The following is a 22,384-nucleotide window of genomic DNA, read 5'->3' as shown; positions in this document are numbered from 1 at the left end:
TATCCTGAACATAACTTAGAAATTCCCCAAAGAGGAATTTTAATTTTCTGACTTATTGGGATTTGACCTGCAAGGAGTTGCAAGGATGTATCATTTTCCAACTCAAGGTGAGGGGAAAATAATTTTTAACCACCACATCCTTAAATTCTGATTGTGGTAGTCAAAAATAATAGTAACAATTTTGCCCCAAAAGGTAAGGTAAAACTCCATTTGATTAATTATGTGTTATTATTTCCACTGTAAATCTTTGTTTTCAAGGACTTACTGTAACTTAGTCATAAAAATTCCCTTCAAAGTACAACATGGCCTGAAATAATAAATTGAGCCACTTTTTTTTCAGATTCTGGAATGAAAAGAAACCCAATATATATTGTCTTTGGATACCCTTTTGCATGGGATTTATTTTTTTATTTCTTATTTTTAATTAAAATAATTCAAAATATTATATTTAATTTTATCTGAGATTAACACTATTCATATGACTCTGAGCAACTCAATTTTCTGGACTTCAATTTTCTCTACTTAAAAATGAATTAGTGGAACCTGAGAGGAACTACATTAGATGACCTCTGAAGTCTCTTTGAATGTTAAACTTTAGTCCTCTGATTAAAAGAATATGGGGTACAAAAACATTTAGAATTCCTGTAAAGAGGAGGAATAACTTTAGAAATGTATTTTTTCCAGTTAAAAGTGTTCACTTCCTCATCATATATTCCTAACTATACCTCTTTGTCCAATTAACTCTCACATTTCCATCTTATGATCATTCTGATAAATTATTAGATCCTTGGAGGCATGAGCTATATAATACCTTATCTTTTTATCTAGTCTATAGCATGATGCCCTGAACAGAGAAATCATGTAAGAAATTGATCTAGATTTACTAAATCCATTAATATGAGGGACTAAAAGGTACTATTTGGACAAGGGTGTGATTTGGTTAAATTTTCAAATTTGAGGCAATTTTTGCCCTTATTTAGCATTCTAAATATTTGTTGTAACATGACCCAGTATAATTCATTTAAGAATGACTATATTTTGTTTTATGCACATTGGATCACAATCTTGCTGTGGTGGAGGGGCTCCCATAGCTCACTGCAGCAGCATGCTATGCTCTACAGGTTTACTCAATATAGACAGGTCATAATAAAGTTTTCTGACAAAAAATTGATCCACTGGGGAAAAAAATGACAAACTACTCCAGTAACTTTATCAATAAAATACCATGGATAGTATTAAAATGATAAAAGAAATTATATTGGAAGATGAGCCTCTCAGGCCAAATGGTATCCAATAAGTTAGTGGGAAAGAGCAGAGGAGAACTACAGGTAGTTTCAGTATGAATGATGGGGTTGGACTAAAGTGAAAAGGAAGCCCAGTTGTGGATATGTCGGGTGATGAAAGGAAGGCCCTATAAAGATCAATATTATTTAGTAACCTGGAAGATATGAACCAAGGTAACCTGAAAATGGAAATATTAAACATTAACTGCAACCCTTAAACTGCATTGAGCTCCCCACCTTATCCCAGATAGGTGAGGGAGGAAGCACTTCCATTGGGTTGCTGGTCAGAAGTATGGTTGATGAGAAAAATGTCCCCAATTCGACATGGAGAAGGGGAGGGAAGCAGTTCCCTCCAGCATGCATGCCATTGGTTCATCAGCATAGACTAGGGGAAGATGACCAAAGAAATCTAGTGTTTTATAAACTCAAAGATCTGAGCTTTAGGAATAAGAACTCACTATTACAAAACAAAAACTGCTGGGGAAATTGGAAAATAGCTTGGTAGAAATTAGGTTTAGATCATCATCTCATAACCTAAATCAAGATAAGGTCAAATGGGTATATGATTTAAACATAATGATATTATAAGTAAATCAGGGGGACATAGAATAGTTTACCTGTCAAATATATGAAGAAGGGAATAATTTATGACCAACAAGTGAAAGAGAAAATTACAAGATTTAAAATGAACAATTTTCCATATATTAAATTAAAAAGATTTGTACAAAGAAAACCAATTCAACCAAGATTAGAAGTGAAACAACAATCTGAGATAAAATTTATAACAAATTTCTGTGACGAAAGTCTCTCAAATATTTAAAGATTTCTTAAATATATAAGGAACTAAATCAAACTTATAAAAATCCAAGTCATTTCCCAATTGATAAATGATCAAAGGATATGAATAGGCAGTTTTCAGAAAATGAAATCAAAGCTATCAATAAAATAAAAATGTTCTAAATCCCTCTTGATTAAAGAAATATAAGTTAAAACAACTCTGAGGTGCTACCTCACAACTATTAGATTGAACAACATAATAGTAAAGAAAAATTATAAATGCTGGTAGAGATGTGGCAAAATTGGAATACTAATGCATTTCTAGTAGAGTTTTAAACTGATCCTACCATTCTCAATGGCAATTTGGAATTATGCCCAAAGGACTCTAAAAGAATGCTTCATCTGCCTTCTTGGCCTTTGAAATAAATTGTTCTCATCTGCCCATTCCACTGTGAGACTTGTTCATATGCTTGGAGTCAACATCCCCCAAATTCACCAACAGGTTTGAAACTCATCAGTTATCCTCAACCTAATTTGGCCCAATGGCCAAGAATATAAGTTCCACAGAGGTTATGATGATATATTTATCTAATAAGTTAATAAATCTGTATTCATTTCTTAAGCACCTATCATGTTTTGGGCATTGAATTCAGTATGAGAGGACAAAAAATACTTGCCCTAAGGCATGTATGAAAAGGGGCCTAGAAAGACTATTCTGTGAAATTAGCTCCTCTACAAATTAAATATTGAGAGATCACAGGAATCTAGACCTTTTTTCCTTAGGTGAATTGGTGATAGATATTACTTCCACAGAGGATGATGTCAGGCACCTTGGAAGCTAGGTGACATGGGAATTAGAATACTGGACTTGGAGGCAGAAATACCTGATTTTGAAGCATTTCTCAGACTAATATTATCTATATGATCTTGATAAGTGGATTAAGCTCTCAGACTCAGGTTTTTTTAATCTATAAAATAACGATAATGATAGTACTTAATCTTCCAGGATAATCATGTGTTGGAAGGAACAAGTCAAATAATATATTTTAAGAACATTAAGATTCTTAAATGATTACATAAATTATAATTACCCCGAGATAACATTCTCTGTGCATGTCTATGATATACAGCTCCTAATAATACAGATTAGCAACTATTCTACAGTTTTTGCCATTAGGCAATTGCCTTGAAAACTAAAGGACAATAATTTACTTAGTATAGTTGACTATAAATGGAATAATTGACTTAGAGGAAGTTAAATGGCATAGTAGACATAACACTGGACCTAGTCATGAAAACCTAAGTTCAAATCCAGAATTATACACTTATTATTAGTTCTGTGACCATGGTAAAGCACTTAACCACTATTTATCTCAGTTTTTTCATCTATAAAATGTAGAAAATAATGACAACAATCTTTCTGGTGTTGTGAAGATCAAATGAGATAATTGAAAAAAAATGCTTATTATATTGCCTAGGACATAGGTCTTCTATAAATGCTTATTCACTTTACTTATTTTCCCTACACAGAGTCACATATGTCAGGAGTAAGACCTTACACATGTCTTCAAACTTTACTGTCCTTTTTTGTCTTTACAGTAATTTAGGCTATTTATAGTAATTTAAAATAAACCACATTTTATGTCTTTCTCAAAACATCATGAAAAAGTTATTGAGATGACTTCTAGAAATTGTAAATAAATTTTATATGGATTTCATGAATTGAGTATTTTCAAAAGAGTATTTTGAGAATGAAGAGGATCTACTAAATTTGGAATTATTGAAAATATTATAACAGTGTGAGATAAATGAATATCTAGTTGAAAAATGAGCCACACTCAACAATCAAAATTCATCAAATCAAACCTTTAATAATAAAGAGTACCAACCCCTAGAAAATAGAGCAAAGAACACTCAGCATAACACTCAAAATAGACTGTTACTGAAAGAAATATTTCAGTCAATTCAACATCCATAGATTGGCTGGTAAACACTGTTAGCTTTTGTTTTTCTTTGCTTTTTTTTTTTCTCTGCAAGATTAGGTCTATCTGATGCTTGATTGGAAGCAAAATTCTTTTCACAAGAGTTTCCTATTATGGTTTGTACAGAAACTTTGGCCTTGCCCATTTCCAATCTGGGTCATTTTGCCCTCTTCAGTTACTTGGTGGCTCCCATGTCCTGAGTCCTCACCAGATCAAATGCCAAATTGTTCAGAATTGGCTTAAAGCAGTAAAAAGCTACTAAACTCATCCAGAGTGCACTTCCAGTTAAGATGGCGGCTTAGAGAAAGCTAAAGCTCAGATCTCCTGAAAACCCTTCCTGACCGATCTCAAACGATAAGCTCCTAAGGCGCCGAAATTCAAAACGATCAACAGCACAGACCCTGGGAACCCCCCTCCTGGACCTGGACCCGGATCAAAAGGTACGGCTCCCCTTAAAAGCCAGAACCCGAGATCACTCGAACCTCAGGGGTAGGAGCGCAGAGTCCAAGGCTCCCGGAAGCCGCAGCCCAGCCGGGCTCAGAGAGCAGAACCCTCAGGGCCTTCTACAGTCCCGGTGAAAGTTACTGCCTGGGGCTTCCTGCTGCAGAGAGCTGGTCGAAACAACAGCAACCCTCAGGGCGGGCAAGACAGCCTCACGGGCTGGATCCTGCTATCCAAGTCGCAGTGAAAGTCCTTGCCCTAGAGCTTGGGAAAGCTGCAGCCCATCCCCCCGCAGGCCGAGGAAACAGCCTCACGGCCAGCGATTCTGAAGGCAACTTCCTGAAAGCGAGCTAGGGGGAGAGTGTGGCCTCGTGTTCTGACCCTTCCATTCCAGGTCCAGTGAGGCATATTCAGTTTAACCCAGGGAAAGCTCATAGAACCAACATCTGCCCAGGACTAAAGCCTCGGATCACCAGAGATAAGAAAAGCCAATCCTCCACATTCAGAAATGGCAAACTCCAGAGAACCACAGAAGCCCCAAAATACCAAGAAAAATAAGAAGAAAGGGGCGACTTTGGACACATTCTATGGAGCCAAAATGCAAAATACAGAGCAGACAGAAGATAATATAAAAGAAAATGCTCCAAAACCTTCCAAAGGAAATGGAAACTCTCCACAAACCTATGAAGAATTTGAATCAGAAATGACCAAAAAGATGGAAGCCTTCTGGGAGGAAAAGTTGGAAATAATGCAAAAGAAATTCACGCATCTACAAAACCAGTTTGACCAAACTGTAAAAGAAAACCAGGCTTTAAAGGCCAGAATCAGGCAGCTGGAAGACAACGATCGTGTAAAAGAGCAAGAATCAATAAAGCAAAGCCAAAATACCAAGAAATTAGAAGAGAACATAAAATATCTCACCGACAAGGTGATAGATCTGGAAAATAGGGGGAGAAGGGATAATTTAAGAATAATTGGACTCCCAGAAAAGCCAGAAATAAACACCAAACTGGACATGGTGATACAAGATATAATCAAAGAAAATTGCCCAGAGATTCTAGAACAAGGGGGCAATACAGCCACTGACAGAGCTCACAGAACACCTTCTACACTAAACCCCCAAAAGACAACTCCCAGGAATGTAATTGCCAAATTCCAAAGCTATCAAACAAAAGAAAAAATCCTACAGGAAGCCAGAAAAAGACAATTTAGATATAAAGGAATGCCAATCAGGGTCACCCAAGACCTTGCAAGTTCTACTCTGAATGATCGTAAGGCATGGAACATGATCTTCAGAAAGGCAAGAGAGCTGGGTCTCCAACCAAGAATCAGCTACCCAGCAAAACTGACTATATACTTCCAAGGGAAAGTATGGGCATTCAACAAAATAGAAGACTTCCAACTTTTTGCAAAGAAAAGACCAGAGCTCTGTGGAAAGTTTGATACCGAAAATCAAAGAGCAAGGAATACCTGAAAAGGTAAATATTAAGGAAAGGGGAAAATGTTATCTTCTTCTTTTACTCAAACTCTCTTCTATAAGGACTACATTTATATCAATCTATGTATACTAACATGTGGGGAAAATGTAATGTATAAATAGGGGGTAAAGAAAGACCAAATAGAATAATCATTCTCACACAAAGATTCACATGGGAAGGGGAGGGGAAGAAAACTCCTATAAGAAGGAGAGGAAGAGAGGGGGGGGTTACTTAAACCTCAATCTCAGGGAAATCAGCTCTGAGAGGGAAAAACATCCAGATCCATTGGGATCTTGAATTCTATCTTACCCAACAAGGGTAAGGAGAAGGGAAAACCAAGGGGGGGAGGGGGGGAGGGAGAACAAAAAGGGAGGGAAAGAGAGGGGGGAGGGGGAGGGAACAAAAAGGGAGGGACTAAAAAGGGAAACATCAAGGGAGGGGACAAGGGGGACTGTTTCAAAGTAAATCACTGGACTAAAAGGTAGAGCCGAAGAAGAAAAGGTTAGAATTAGGGAAAGCAATCAAAATGCCAGGGAGTCCACAAATGACAATCATAACTTTGAACGTGAATGGGATGAACTCACCCATAAAACGTAGACGAATAGCAGAATGGATTAGAATCCAAAACCCTACCATATGTTGTCTTCAAGAAACACACATGAGGCGGGTTGACACCCACAAGGTCAGAATTAAAGGATGGAGTAAGACCTTCTGGGCTTCAACTGATAGAAAGAAGGCAGGAGTGGTAATCATGATATCTGATAAAGCCAATGCAAAAATAGACCTGATCAAAAGGGATAGGGAAGGTAATTATATTTTGTTAAAAGGGACTATAGACAATGAGGAAATATCATTAATCAATATGTATGCACCAAATAATATAGCACCCAAATTTCTAATGGAGAAACTAGGAGAATTGAAGGAAGAAATAGACAATAAAACCATACTAGTGGGAGACTTAAACCAACCATTATCAAATTTAGATAAATCAAATCAAAAAATAAATAAGAAAGAGGTAAAAGAAGTGAATGAAATCTTAGAAAAATTAGAATTAATAGACATATGGAGAAAAATAAATAGGGATAAAAAGGAATACACCTTCTTCTCAGCACCACATGGCACATTCACAAAAATTGACCATACATTAGGTCACAGAAACATAGCACACAAATGCAGAAAAGCAGAAATAATGAATGCAGCCTTCTCAGATCACAAGGCAATAAAAATAATGATTAGTAATGGTACATGGAAAACCAAATCTAAAACCAATTGGAAATTAAACAATATGATACTCCAAAACCGTTTAGTTAAAGAAGAAATCATAGAAACAATTAATAATTTCATCGAGGAAAATGACAATGGCGAAACATCCTTTCAAACCTTTTGGGATGCAGCCAAAGCGGTAATCAGAGGTAAATTCATATCCCTGAATGCTTATATTAACAAACAAGGGAGAGCAGAGATCAATCAATTGGAAATGCAAATGAAAAAACTGGAAAGCGATCAAATTAAAAACCCCCAGCAGAAAAACAAATTAGAAATCCTAAAAATTAAGGGAGAAATTAATAAAATCGAAAGTGATAGAACTATTGATTTAATAAATGAGACAAGAAGCTGGTACTTTGAAAAAACAAACAAAATAGACAAGGTACTGGTCAATCTAGTTAAAAAAAGGAAGGAAGAAAAGCAAATTCACAGCATTAAAGATGAAAAGGGGGACAGCACCTCCAATGAGGAGGAAATTAAGGCAATCATTAGAAATTACTTTGCCCAATTATATGGCAATAAATACACCAATTTAGGAGAAATGGATGAATATATACAAAAATACAAACTGCCTAGACTAACAGAAGAGGAAATAGAATTCCTAAATAATCCCATATCAGAAATTGAAATCCAACAAGCCATCAAAGAACTTCCTAAGAAAAAGTCCCCAGGGCCTGATGGATTCACCTGTGAATTCTATCAAACATTCAGAGAACAGTTAATCCCAATACTATACAAACTATTTGACATAATAAGCAAAGAGGGAGTTCTACCAAACTCCTTTTACGACACAAACATGGTACTGATTCCAAAACCAGGCAGGTCAAAAACAGAGAAAGAAAACTATAGGCCAATCTCCCTAATGAATATAGATGCAAAAATCTTAAATAGGATACTAGCAAAAAGACTCCAGCAAGTGATCAGAAGGATCATTCACCATGATCAAGTAGGATTCATACCAGGGATGCAGGGCTGGTTCAACATTAGGAAAACCATCCACATAATTGACCACATCAACAAGCAAACTAGCAAGAATCACATGATTATTTCAATAGATGCAGAAAAAGCCTTTGATAAAATACAACACCCATTCCTATTAAAAACACTAGAAAGCATAGGAATAGAAGGGTCATTCCTAAAAATAATAAACAGTATTTATCTAAAACCAACAGCTAATATCATCTGCAATGGGGATAAACTAGATGCATTCCCAATAAGATCAGGAGTGAAACAAGGATGCCCATTATCACCTCTACTATTTGACATTGTACTAGAAACACTAGCAGTAGCAATTAGAGAAGATAAAGGAATTGAAGGCATCAAAATAGGCAAGGAGGAGACCAAGTTATCACTCTTTGCGGATGACATGATGGTCTACTTAAAGAATCCTAGAGATTCAACCAAAAAGCTAATTGAAATAATCAACAACTTTAGCAAAGTTGCAGGATACAAAATAAACCCACATAAATCATCAGCTTTTCTATATATCTCCAACACAGCTCAGCAGCAAGAACTAGAAAGAGAAATCCCATTCAAAATCACCTTAGACAAAATAAAATACCTAGGAATCTACCTCCCAAGACAAACACAGGAACTATATGAACACAACTACAAAACACTCGCCACACAACTAAAACTAGACTTGAACAAATGGAAAAACATTAACTGCTCATGGATAGGACGAGCCAATATAATAAAAATGACCATCCTACCCAAACTTATTTATCTATTTAGTGCCATACCCATTGAACTACCAAAATACTTCTTCACTGATTTAGAAAAAACCATAACAAAGTTCATTTGGAAGAACAAAAGATCAAGGATATCCAGGGAAATAATGAAAAAAAACACATATGATGGGGGCCTTGCAGTCCCTGACCTAAAACTATATTACAAAGCAGCAGTCATCAAAACAATTTGGTACTGGCTAAGAAACAGAAAGGAAGATCAGTGGAATAGACTGGGGGAAAGTGACCTCAGCAAGACAGTATACGATAAACCCAAAGATCCCAGCTTTTGGGACAAAAATCCACTATTCGATAAAAACTGCTGGGAAAATTGGAAGACAGTGTGGGAGAGACTAGGAATAGATCAACACCTCACACCCTACACCAAGATAAATTCAAAATGGGTGAGTGACTTAAACATAAAGAAGGAAACCATAAGTAAATTGGGTAAACACAGAATAGTATACATGTCAGACCTTTGGGAGGGGAAAGGCTTTAAAACCAAGCAAGATATAGAAAGAATCACAAAATGTAAAATAAATAATTTTGACTACATCAAACTAAAAAGCTTTTGTACAAACAAAACCAATATAACTAAAATCAGAAGGGAAACAACAAATTGGGAAAAAATCTTCATAGAAACCTCTGACAAAGGTTTAATTACTCATATTTATAAAGAGCTAAATCAATTGTACAAAAAATCAAGCCATTCTCCAATTGATAAATGGGCAAGGGAAATGGATAGGTAGTTCTCAGATAAAGAAATCAAAACTATTAACAAGCACATGAAGAAGTGTTCTACATCTCTTATAATCAGAGAGATGCAAATCAAAACAACTCTGAGGTATCACCTCACACCTAGCAGATTGGCTAACATAACAGCAAAGGAAAGTAATGAATGCTGGAGGGGATGTGGCAAAATAGGGACATTAATTCATTGCTGGTGGAGCTGTGAACTGATCCAACCATTCTGGAGGGCAATTTGGAACTATGCCCAAAGGGTGCTAAAAGAATATCTACCCTTTGACCCAGCCATAGCACTGCTGGGTCTGTACCCCAAAGAGATAATGGACACAAAGACTTGTACAAAAATATTCATAGCCGCGCTCTTTGTGGTGGCCCAAAACTGGAAAACGAGGGGATGCCCATCAATTGGGGAATGGCTGAACAAACTGTGGTATATGTTGGTGATGGAGTACTATTGTGCTAAAAGGAATAATAAAGTGGAGAAGTTCCATGGAGACTGGAACAACCTCCAGGAAGTGATGCAGAGCGAGAGGAGCAGAACCAGGAGAACATTGTACACAGAGACAAACACACTGTAGTATCATCGAACGTAATGGACTTCTCCATTGGTGGTGGTGTAATGTCCCTGAACAACTTGCAGGGACCCAGGAGAAAAAAACACCATTCATAAGCAAAGGATAAACTATGGGAGTGGAAACACCGAGAAAAAGCAACTGCCTGAATACAGAGGTTGAGGGGACATGACAGAGGATAGACTCTAAATGAACACTCTAATGCAAATACTATCAACAAAGCAATGGGTTCAAATCAAGAAAACATCTAATTCCCAGTGGACTTACGCGTCGGCTATGGGGGGTGGGGGGGAGGAAAAGAAAATGATCTATGTCTTTAACAAATAATGCTTGGAAATGATCAAATAAAATATATTAAAAAAAAAAGCTACTAAACTCAAGAGAAACACCACCCTCATCCTCTCTTACATTTGGGATCAGAGGCATGGGTCAAAACTTAAGATTTGTAATTAGTTTAATTTCTTTAAATTTAAGATGTTAAAAACCTGAGATAGTTTAAAAATAAAAGAAAATGTCATACTCTAGAAAATAGAGGATAGCCTTGCAAATATTAGCATGTTGTGGAATATTTATTCCTTTCATTTCAGTCTTCTTATTTGATATTTCATTCTAAAAAAGGAAAGAAATATATAGACATCTGAATTATATTTTTGCCACACCACACAGTGACTGAGCTTCATGAATTCTTGGGCCCCTCTCATCTAAGCATGTATACATTCATAGTGATAGAAATTTCAGTATCAGGCAATGGAAATTCAAAATCTTCATATATTTTTCTCTTTGTTTCTCTAAAGCATCATTTAGAGTAGAAGGTCAGTCAGGAATAATAATAGAAAGTCCTAATGAAAACTCTTACTTATTCCCCTTATTCCTAATATGAACATTAAGCTTTTCTCCTTCAATGTCAGTCAGTCTTTTGAACTGTTTGGAAAATGTGCATATATGTGTGTGCCAGAACATTTATGTTTGAAGAAAATAAAAGTAAAAGATGGAAAAGACAATCCTTGCAATATAGTAGGCATCTTTATGAGAGTTCCTAGTATGTTCTGGGTACTATATAGAGTTTTGGACATATGAATCAAAACCAAAAACAGTTTCTGCCCTCAAGGAGCTTATATTCTAACTAATAAGGCATTGCTTTTGTAAATATATAAATAAAAGCAAGATATGTACTGGGCAGAAGGGAAGTAGCTTCACAGAAATTATCATCAGGTGGAATACGAAAGACTTCCTGCAAAGGGAAGCATTTGAGCAAAATTTGATGAAAGCCAGGTATCATTCATCTTCTACAGGCCTAACCTTGTCTGTTCTCCAAAGAAATCTAAGCAATTGTCCAAGCTAATTGGTGATGGGAAAAACACATAATCTTTTAACAAATAAGCAAATAATCTTTAAACCAGTTATTTTTATCTTCTTCCTTTCCACCCACAGCATTCCTCCCACACTGTCTTACAACCTAAATTAATCTTTTGTCACCACACTGTCTAAACACCACCCTGCCTAAACACACTGCCTAAAAAATATTTTAGAATTGCTAATAAGTAGTAAAATGGATATGATTTGTTACATTTGTCTTAGATAATAAACTTAATTTTAGAATTACTATCACCTCTGCCTCAGTGGTCTTCTTCACAAGTTCTATTCCTACAGCCTCTTCCCCTGACTGGTAAATTCTTCCCAGAAACTTAATCTGAGGAAGCACTTACATCATTCACCATGCTCTCTTTGAAGATCATCCCATAATTCCCCAAACCATCTCTATCTTTCTCTTCCTCACGTATGCTTATCTCTTCCTACTGGCTTTTCTGTTCCCTTTCATATGTTATTTCTGATACACATATGAGAATGTAAACTTTTTTCAGGAAAAGAATAGTCTTTCTTTTTGTTCATAGTTTATTACCAGCGCTTATCACAATATTTGGTCATAGGAAGTGCTTAATGATCTATCTATCTATCTATCTATTTATCTATCTATCTATCTATCTATCTATCTATCTATCTATCTATCTATCTATCTATATTATTAAGCCAAGTTGAGGGCAGGTACTTTAGTTTAACTTTGTATTCTACCTCTGATACTTATTATCTACATAATCTCAGGGGAAATTTTTATATTTTAGGATACATATAAAATAATTTCAAGATTATGAGCTTACCTGAGAGCCAGGATGAAGAGAAAGACCTTAGATATCACATTTCATGAAATTATATAGAAAATTTCTCTGATATCTTAGATCAAGAGGGTAAAATAGAAATTGAAAAGAAATTGACCAATCACATCCTCAAAAGATCTCAAAATGAAAACTCCTAGGAATACTCTAACCAAATTTGAGAGATTTCAGTTCAAGAAAAAGCGTTGCAAGCAGCCAAAAAAGAAATAATCCAAATATCATAGACTCACAATTAGGATAACACAAGATTAAGTAGCTTTTATTTTAACAGATGAGAAGGAGACTTTTAAGTCAAGATGGCTTCAGAGTGGAAGCATAGCTCTTCTTTTCCTCTTCACCAATTTAGACAGAGTGCCTCAAAATGACAAAACCAAAGTCAAATGAGCAAAGGAGTTCCACAGTCAGGCACATGTGACAAGGAAATCACTTTTAAAAGACTGATATATATTAATTTAAGGTCGCCAAGGAATTCAGCTATGTAATTCCTTAATGAAAACTCAAGTCAGCCGTCAACCTTTTATGGAGTTTTAATTACAAACAGGAGGAAGAAAGGAATTAGAGATAGAGAGATAGAGGGAGAGAGAAAGGGGAGAGAAGGGAATAGGGCTTAAATACCCCTTCTGTTTAGGCTGGGCCAAAAGGCCCAAGCCCTTAGATAGCTGGGGCAATGAAAGGAGATCAGTCCCTATTACTCATGTGACCAAAAATGGAGAAACAGTCTCCGGGGCCCCCACCTTCAGCTTCCTTCAGCACCAGCTTCTCAGAGCACACAGAAACCACTCCACCAAAAACTCCTCAACCCCCCCCCGAGTCTCCAGACCCCCCTATCCTTAAGCTAACCATCCAAGTTCCCTCCCCTCAGTCCTCACATCTACCAATCACCTGTCCATCAATTTCCCTGTGCCAATGGAGGCTCTAGCTTAACCCAGGACCGCCCAGAGGTCTTCTGGCTTTGCACATGTCTGTTGAAGGTCATATTTTCAAATAATTAAATCTTTGATCCTTTGCTACAGCCCTTTCTAAATCCTGTTAACCTGAGTAGGGTAGAGATTGGAATAATTAAATTTTGATCTAGGCTGCAGCCCTTACTCAATCCTGTTAGGACTGAATAGGGTGGAGATTGATTCCAAGTATCTCCATTGTATCAATTCTAAAATCAATCATGACTCAAAGAAATTCCTGTTCTATGCTTAAGCATAGGTCAAAGTCCTTTCCATTGTTCAGCAAAAGGTCCTGCCAGTAGCATATGCTTGTCTCAAAGATTAAGCCATGCATGTCTAAGTACACACGACTGGTACAGTGAAACTGCGAATGGCTCATTAAATCAGTTATGGTTCCTTTGGTCGCTCGCTCCCTCCTACTTGGATAACTGTGGTAATTCTAGATACATTTGCTAATACATGCCCTAAAAGGCTTGTGACTATAAAAATGATGCCACTAATTATTTAAATAAATTATGGGACTTTGCTTAATGATTCTGTCTGATTCCAGGACAAGAGATACACACAAGAGCCATTTCATAGGGCCAAAGAAAGGCCAATCTAGGATGGATTGATGCACTTCTAGGCCAATACAAAGGTCCTGAACCTAGTGTGAAGACTCGAGGTTACTATGTTTAACATGTGTTAAGACATAGGCTTTCCTTGTATCCACACTCACCCTGAAGATACTCACAGACCAGTATCCCCAAAACCTTGGCTTTTACTTGGCTTCTATAATCTGGTCCCTTTCTTTTCTGCCTCTCATAGTGTGGTACCTTTCTGTAGTCCTGGCAATGACTGGGTAAATGCATCATTACTTAGATCATTTTGATTGGGCCCTGATTGAAGGACCTGTTATAGATTTATTTTTCTTCTACTTGAAATTTTTACACATAAGACTTTGATAGTTTATATTTTCATCCAGAAATTTTTCTTTCCTTTTGATTTTTCTGATGTCTTTTTAATATCTCTTGCCAATTGATTCATATACCTCATACCTCAGCCATGCATCCCTAAGTGATCCCCCTTTTTTATATCACCCTCTTAACGGGGGGAATGTAAAAAAAATATCATTATTTAAATTGCAAAGTTTAAATTCCTTTTGAGAAGAATTTTAGGTAAAGAAGATGCTACTTCCCTGAATTCAGAAACTGAACTGTTGGAGAAGCCATCATGAAGAAGCCTCCAGACCACGAAATGCACAAAAATGAACTTTGGGTGTGGTTAATGAACATTTATTTGCATGCATACTTTTATGCCAAAGGGGACTGCCCCCTAACTGGCTTTCTGTCAATGCAACCAGTAATTATTGGTTTTATTCTTTTCTTTCTCTTATCCTCAAATTATTGTTATCTTTAAATTGATTATGTTTTCATGATCCTTTGGAAAAAAATTAATTTTTTTGCAAATGATCAAAGGGGGGGAATGTAAAAAATAGACTCGAATACAGGACTACAATCCCCACAAGCCTTTGCTCCACTTCCCCAGAATGCCTTGTAATCTCACCTGGGCCGAGATCGAGAAGATATTTAAGCTGATTCAAAGGCTTTTGAGGGCTCTTGGCTCTTTTTGGACTTCCGTTTTGGAGCAGGCACGTCTCTTGCATGATGTGAGGTTATTTTGTCTAGGCCTCTGGCCTAGGCACATGTTTCTTACTTGTATATTCTTTAATCTTTAACCTTTAATAAACCTCTAAAAAAGATAATACTCCTTGCTGAGAGAAACTAATTTCTACCTGCCTCAGTCTCCACATATTCCTAAATTTTAATCTTTACACACAGCATGGAAAGTTGGCAAATTTAGGACATTTCTATGCTAAAAGGGCGCAAAATTTCCTCCACCAAGGAGCGAGCTCATCACCCCTCCCCCACTTCACCTACCTTTCCAGAGTCTAAGCGCACATGGGACAAACTTATTAGTTCTAGGAGGGAGGCTGGCTGAAGACAACACAGACTTTCCCCTAAGAGAAACTAGACTTGAAACTCTGTGATTCTGAGGAAACATAGAGTTAGGTGCAGAGCTTGGGGAGAGGAGAGGCTCACAGCAAAAAACCACAGGGAACCAGAAAACTTCCTCAGGTAAAAATCTCTCCAGTGCTCAATAGAACCTTGCCTATACTGCATACCCAGACCTCTTCCAGCCAATCTTTAAGTTCTCAGGGGCTGGATCTGCCCATAATAACAGCTAGACTAGGGACCCCAGGAGGCTAAGGAAACATGAAGATAGGGCACATAGCTTGGGCAGAGGAGTGGTTCAAAGCAAATCACTACAAAGATCCAAAAAATTGCCTGTGGGTAAAAACCTCTCCGAACCTCAATACAGAGACTTGCCTACATGCCACACCCAGACTTCTGCTAGGCAATCTTTAAGCTCTTAGGGGCTGGACCTGCCACTAAGAGCAGCTGGACCCTGCTTAGGAGTGGGAAAACATATCCTCATGAGAAAAAAACCTTTCCAGAGACCAAAACAAAGATCAGCCACCTTTCTCACTTAAACATCTGACAAGGAAGGAACAAGGCAATGGCCACCAAATCCCAGGAACTAAAATCCACAAACACCAAAAAAAAAAAAATAAGAAGAAATATTTAGCCCTTGGTAATTTTTATGCAGGAAAAAACCCAGACTAAAGAAGAGACAGCGGGAGATGACAAAAAATTAAACCTACCCAAACCTACAGAAAAAAAAATGGAAATTGGTCACAAGTTCTTGAAGACTTTAAATCCAAGATTGTGAGAAAAATGGAAGATATGTGGCAAGAAAAGTGGGAAATAGTTCAAAAAGAAAATAACAGTTTAAAAGACATGATCTCCCACTTGGAAATTGAAGCCCAGAAATTAAATGAAATAATGAGCAAATTGAAGACAGGAAATAAACTGCTGGAAGCCATGAAAATCAGGATAGATCAAACCAAAAAAGAAACCCAAAAATTTTTAGCTAAAATTCATTCATTAAAAACTAGAATTGGGCAATTAGAAGCCAATGATTTCATAAGACAGCAAGAATTAATAAAGCAAAGTCAAAAGAATGACAGATTAGAAGGCAACACAAAATATCTCATTGAGAGCATGGTTGACCTTTAAAATAGATCTCAGAGAGACCATTTGAGAATCATAAGGCTACCTGAAAACCTGGAAACAAACAGAAATCATAACATCATACTATAAGAAATTAACCAAGAAAATTGCCCTGAGGTTATGCAACAAGAGGGCAAAATAGACATTGAGAGTTCATAGGTCACTTGCTACACTAAATCCTCAAAAGACAAACCCCAGGAACATAATTGCCAAATTCAAAATCTTCCAAGCTAAGGAGAAAATTTTACAAGAAGCCAGAAAGTGACAATTCAGATATCAAGGAGCACCAATCAGGATTACACAGGCTCTCACAGCCTCCCCACTAAAAGACTACAAAGCTTGGAATATGACATTCAGAAAGGCAAGAGAAATGGGGCTACAACCAAGAATCACCTACCCTTGAAAATTAACTATATACTTCCAGGGGAAATTGTAGGCATTGAACAAAAAAATAAGACTTCCTAATATTTGTAAAGAAAAGACAAGGACTAAACAGACAACTTGACATCTCAAATACAAAAACCAAGAGAAATATGAAGAAGTAAATAAGAAAGAGAGGGTTCTTAAAGGATCTCAATAAGGCCAAATTGTTTATATTCCTATATGAAAAAAATGTTATTTGTAACTGTCAAAATTATATTCACTATTATAGTAGTTAGGAGAATTATACATAGGTAGAAATTGGAATATTAAGTGGTTTAAAATTATACATAAATAAAAGAAGGAAAAAGGCGGGGGCAGAAGATGGCACCAAGAGAAACTTGAAGGAATAAGAAATTACTACACAAAAAGGTACATGGGAGGGGGACGGGAAGAATACAACTATAAGAAGGAGAGAAAGAGAGTGCTAAAAGGTAATACGCAAACCTTACTCTCAGTGGAATCAATTCTGAGAGGAAAGAGCATCTAGATCCATTGGGGGTATTGAATCCTATATTACCCTATAGGGAAGTTGAGAGGGGAAAACAAAGGGGGGGATTGGGAAAGGGAGTATTAAAAGGGGGGAGGAAAAGGGAAGTGGAAGGAAATTTAATAAACCATAAAAAAGTAAAAGGGGAATAAAAAGGGCGGAGATGTAAAGGGAATGTGGGGAGGGAAGCAATACTAGAGAGGAATAGTATGTGGGGTAGCTTAAAAAGACCCCAAAAGAAAAGTAAGAGAGGAATAAGAAGGGAAGGAGGAGAAAGGAAAGGAAAATAAGGGTGGGGATTAGGACTGATAAAAAATAGAACACTGGTGTAGAAAGAAATAGTGAAAGAGGAAAGGGCAGGACAAGGAGAGAAAAATAAAATGTTGGGGAATACACAGGTAGTAATCATAACTTTGAATATTAATTGGATGAACTCACAAAAAATGCAAGCAAATAGCAGAGTGGATTAGAAAAAAAAAACCCTACCTTAGGTTGCTTACAAGAAACACACAATAAACAGGTAGAAACACACAGATTAAGGGTGAAAATATGGAGCAAAATTTATTGGGCTTCACATGATTAAAAGAAGGCAGGAGTTGCAACCATGATATCTGACAAAGCCAAAGTAAAAATACATCTGAATAAAAGAGATATGAAAGATAATTACATCCTAATAAAAGTCAGTATAGACAATGAGGAAATATCAGTACTCAACATGTATGCACCAAATAGCATAGCATCCAAATTTCTAAAGGAGAATTAGAGGAGTTGAAGGAGGAAATAGTAAAACTATACTAGTGGGAGACCTGAACCTTTATTTATCAGATTTAGATAAATCAAATGAAAAAAATAAATAAGAAAGAGATAAGCAATGTGAATGAAATCTTAGAAAAATTAGAGTTAATAGATATATGGAGAAAAAATAAATAGGGACACAAAGGAATACACCTTCTTTTCAGCAGCACATGGTACATTAACCAAGACTGGCTATGTACTAGGGCATAAAAACATGACAAACAAGTGCATGAGAGCAGAAATAATAAATGCAACTTTTCAGATCATAATTCAATAAAAATAATAATTAGTAAGGGTACCTGGGGAGGCAAATGAAAAATTAATTTGATATTAAATAATATGATTCTCCAATATTGATTAATTAAAGAACAAATCACAGAAACAACTAATAATTTCATTCAAGAAAATGACAATGATAAAACATGCTTTCAAAATCTATGGGATGCAGCCAAAGCAGAAATAAGGGGGAAATTTATATCCTGGAGTTCATATATTAACAAATTAGGGAGATCAAAGGTCAATGAATTGGACATGCAAATCAAAAAAACTTAAAAGCAAACAAATTAAAAATCCCCAGATGAAAACTAAATTAGAGATCCTAAAAATAAAGGAGAAATTAATAAAATTGAAAGTAAAAGAACTATTGAATTAATAAACAAGACTAGAAGCTGGTACTTTGAAAAAAAAAACAAATAAAATAGACAAAGTGCTGGTCAACCTAAGTAAAAAAGGAAAGAAGAAAACCAAATTGGCAGTATCCAAGATGAAAAAGAAACCTCACCTCTAATGAAATTTCAAAGAATAATAGCTCATTAAATAGATATTAATTTTGTTTAATTCTCTACTGTTGAAATAAAGTAAAAACAAAGTTGAGGTTCCTATTCTTTCTGCCTATTAGAAGTGGCAGTCAGAATATAGTAAAAAACGATGTGAATTACATATATTTTTCTCCAAAGAATTTCATATCTACATGAAAACTGTAATAGCCATAATTTTTTTTATTTTATAAAAGTAATCAACATTCTCAAGCTGCTTGATCAAATTATGTATTGTTATGAGCACTAAATCTATCCCTTCATCATTAAAAGCTCTAGGCAAAATGTGTAATTATGGTCTGTCACTATATGTGATTCACTTTTTTACTGTATTAATTGTTTTTATATAGTGAAAAACATTGTATTGTCATTTGAGAAATAAAACAGATATGGCACAAAACTGATTATCATGTGACTCAAATAAGATGAGAGGAAACTATGGAAGCAAAATGCACCTTAGAAAAGAAAATATTAAAAAACCATTTATTAGCCATGTGTGATCAATTAGCAAGAATTTAAAAATCTATACTGTAGATAAAATTTTAATGAATGAAAAATGTAATATTAACATTTTCTTTTTCATTTTTAATTATTAGCATCACAGGATCATAGATCTAGATCTGAAAGAGATCTCAGGAGCCACATAGATCCTTTCACTCATTTTACATTTGAAGAAGCAAAGATCCAGGGAAATTAATTTACTTGCCTATAAAAGTGAATGTCTTAATTGATGAGATTTTAACTTAGCCCTTGACTCTAGAATTAGATCTTCCTTTTTTCTGCCTGAAATACTTGGAAACAGAGATAGGTAAAGAAAAATTCTCCTATTTTTTCCCAAGATGTTTCCACAAATGATAAGGAAGGAGTAGAAAATAAAATTCCTAGAATAATATTGGATCTACTTTCCAATAGATGTAAATATCTACATATCCTTCATCTTTCTACTCTAATTCCATTATTTTAATTTCCTTCAATATTCCATTTTTGCTACCTAATTATGATAAGTGGCCTTATCGACTTTCTTGTTATATGATTTCTTGTGCTTTTTTATTCAGATCCATAAAATCAAAATTCAAAAAATAGGAACTGATTTAAGTCCTCTTAATCTCCACTATTCTGCCACTTCTTCAACTTGAATTTGGTTCCATATGACCTATACTATTTAATAGTAGTAAAATGAATAAAATAGTTAATGAAAATCATTGATTTGGTTTTGAATATTTTTCTACTGAATGATATTTTAATGAAAGTAATTAATAACAGGAAAAATTGGAAAATATGCACAGAAAAAAACATATTATCAAATATTTATTTTTTGCCTAACATGAATATTCCATGTAGTATTCCATCACAATTCTATGACTCAACTTGCTTGGATATTCCCTGACTGATGGATAATGGATTGATTTGCCACTTATTTCTTCAATGGATCTTTTTATCAGGTAATAAGAGGATCCATTGACTTACCTGGGATCACACAGCTAGGAAATGTAATGAACTCAGGACTTCCTGACTCCAGGCACAGCACTCTCTGCATTGAATCATTTAACTACCCCCTAAATTACAAACCCTTCATTACTTAATAGATGTTTTTTAAGAGTTGCTGTGGTTATTTTAAAAAATGATACATTGGAATTTGAGATGTCTCTCTATATTTGGCTTAGATTGGCCCTTATTCAATAGGCACACAATCTAAAACTAGGTTTATACTTGATTTTTCCCCAAATTTGGTAGTGTGTGGGGGAGCTCATGATATAAGATGAAATAAACATGTATTAAGCACCTACTGTGTTCTAAGAATTATAATAAGTGCTAGGGATACAAATTTAAAAAAAAAAGATAGTCAATTCCATCAAGGAGCTTACAATGTAACAAGGAAGAAAAACAAAAGGAAGCTGAAAAAGGGGGAGACTTTGACAGAGTTTACCTCCTAACATGTAGGCAATAATGGTGGTAGTGGAGTCAAAAGTAAGCTAAGAGGCTGTGGCAAATTTAGATTTGGGGGAATTTTTGAAACATATTCAACTCTTCAGTCAGAGGAACAGAAGTGACTTAAAGTACTGATTAAGTATGAGTACCAAAGAGGAAGCAATCTCAATGATGATGAGTTTCCTGGTGATCAGTTTATGGGTAAAGGAGAAAGGAGGATGATCATTATGGTGGCTGAATGAAAACCAAGTAGATCAGATTGCATTCTGTTGACTTCAAGAATACAAGCTCAAACAGCTCCCATTCTGCTTTACCCTGAATGCCCCTCCACCTCTCTCTCTCTCACACATACATACATACAGATTGAGAGAGAGAGAGAGAGAGAGAGGGAGAGAGAGAGAGAGAGAGAGAGAACACTACTGTGGGACATAAAATAGAGTATAGTTGGGTTCTGAGCTAAGTTTGTCCATGGAAGACAGGTGGTGCGGTGAATAATGCTCTAAGCTTGGAATAAAAAGGATCCATCTTTATGACTTCAAATCTGGCTTCAAACACTTACTAGCTATGTGACTGTGGGAAAGTCATTTAAACTTCAAACATCAGTTTCTCATCTATAAAATGAACAGAAGGAAATGGGAAAGCATCCATTATATCTGTCAATAAATGAGGCCACAAAGAATGAAACATGACTGAAATGACTGAACAACAACAAAAAAAAAGGTAAGGGAAAAATCACTTCATGGGCAGTCTTTCCCCCAGACAAACTTTGTTTTAACTTCCTTGGTGCCACAAAGTATTATTCTCCAATTATTATTAAATGTGCAGGAAACAAATATAATGGTACAAAACATTTCTCGACATCATTTAAAGGCTCCCAGAGTTGTCTGATATTTTATAACTTGTTAGACAGATCATAAAGATATACTATATACTTTCTGAAAACTATGTTCAATCAAAAAGAATGCAGGTCCATTATCATTGTGAAAATACACCCACATCCCATTATAAATCTTATAAGATACATTAGAATGCCTCCTCTTGCTTCATTTTTTCAGAATTTATTGTCAAATAACTAATATAGTAGAGAAATTTTTATATCACAATAATCAATGAATCACTATCCTACCTCTAATGTCAAATGTCCATAATCATTATACTTTTGATAAAAGGTTATTTTCTCTCTCACAAAATTGATAGTGTCATCATTTTTCATTGAATTTTTAGATAGTATTCACATATTTACCCTCCCTAAACACAAACATACACGCATTCAAGTGGCAAACCAAGCACAATTAATTTTCTTTTTATTTGAAAAGAAACAACTTTGGAAAAATTATTTAAATAATAATTTAGAGCAATTAGGTAATAATACAGAGATGATTCATATAAAAGAAACTGGGACAATGACTTCAAAATCATTTAATCTGTCATCTTTCC

This window comes from Monodelphis domestica, chromosome 2 (genome assembly GCF_027887165.1).
Source record: "Monodelphis domestica isolate mMonDom1 chromosome 2, mMonDom1.pri, whole genome shotgun sequence".
Classification (NCBI taxonomy): Eukaryota; Metazoa; Chordata; class Mammalia; order Didelphimorphia; family Didelphidae; genus Monodelphis; species Monodelphis domestica.
This window is presented reverse-complemented; position numbering follows the sequence as displayed.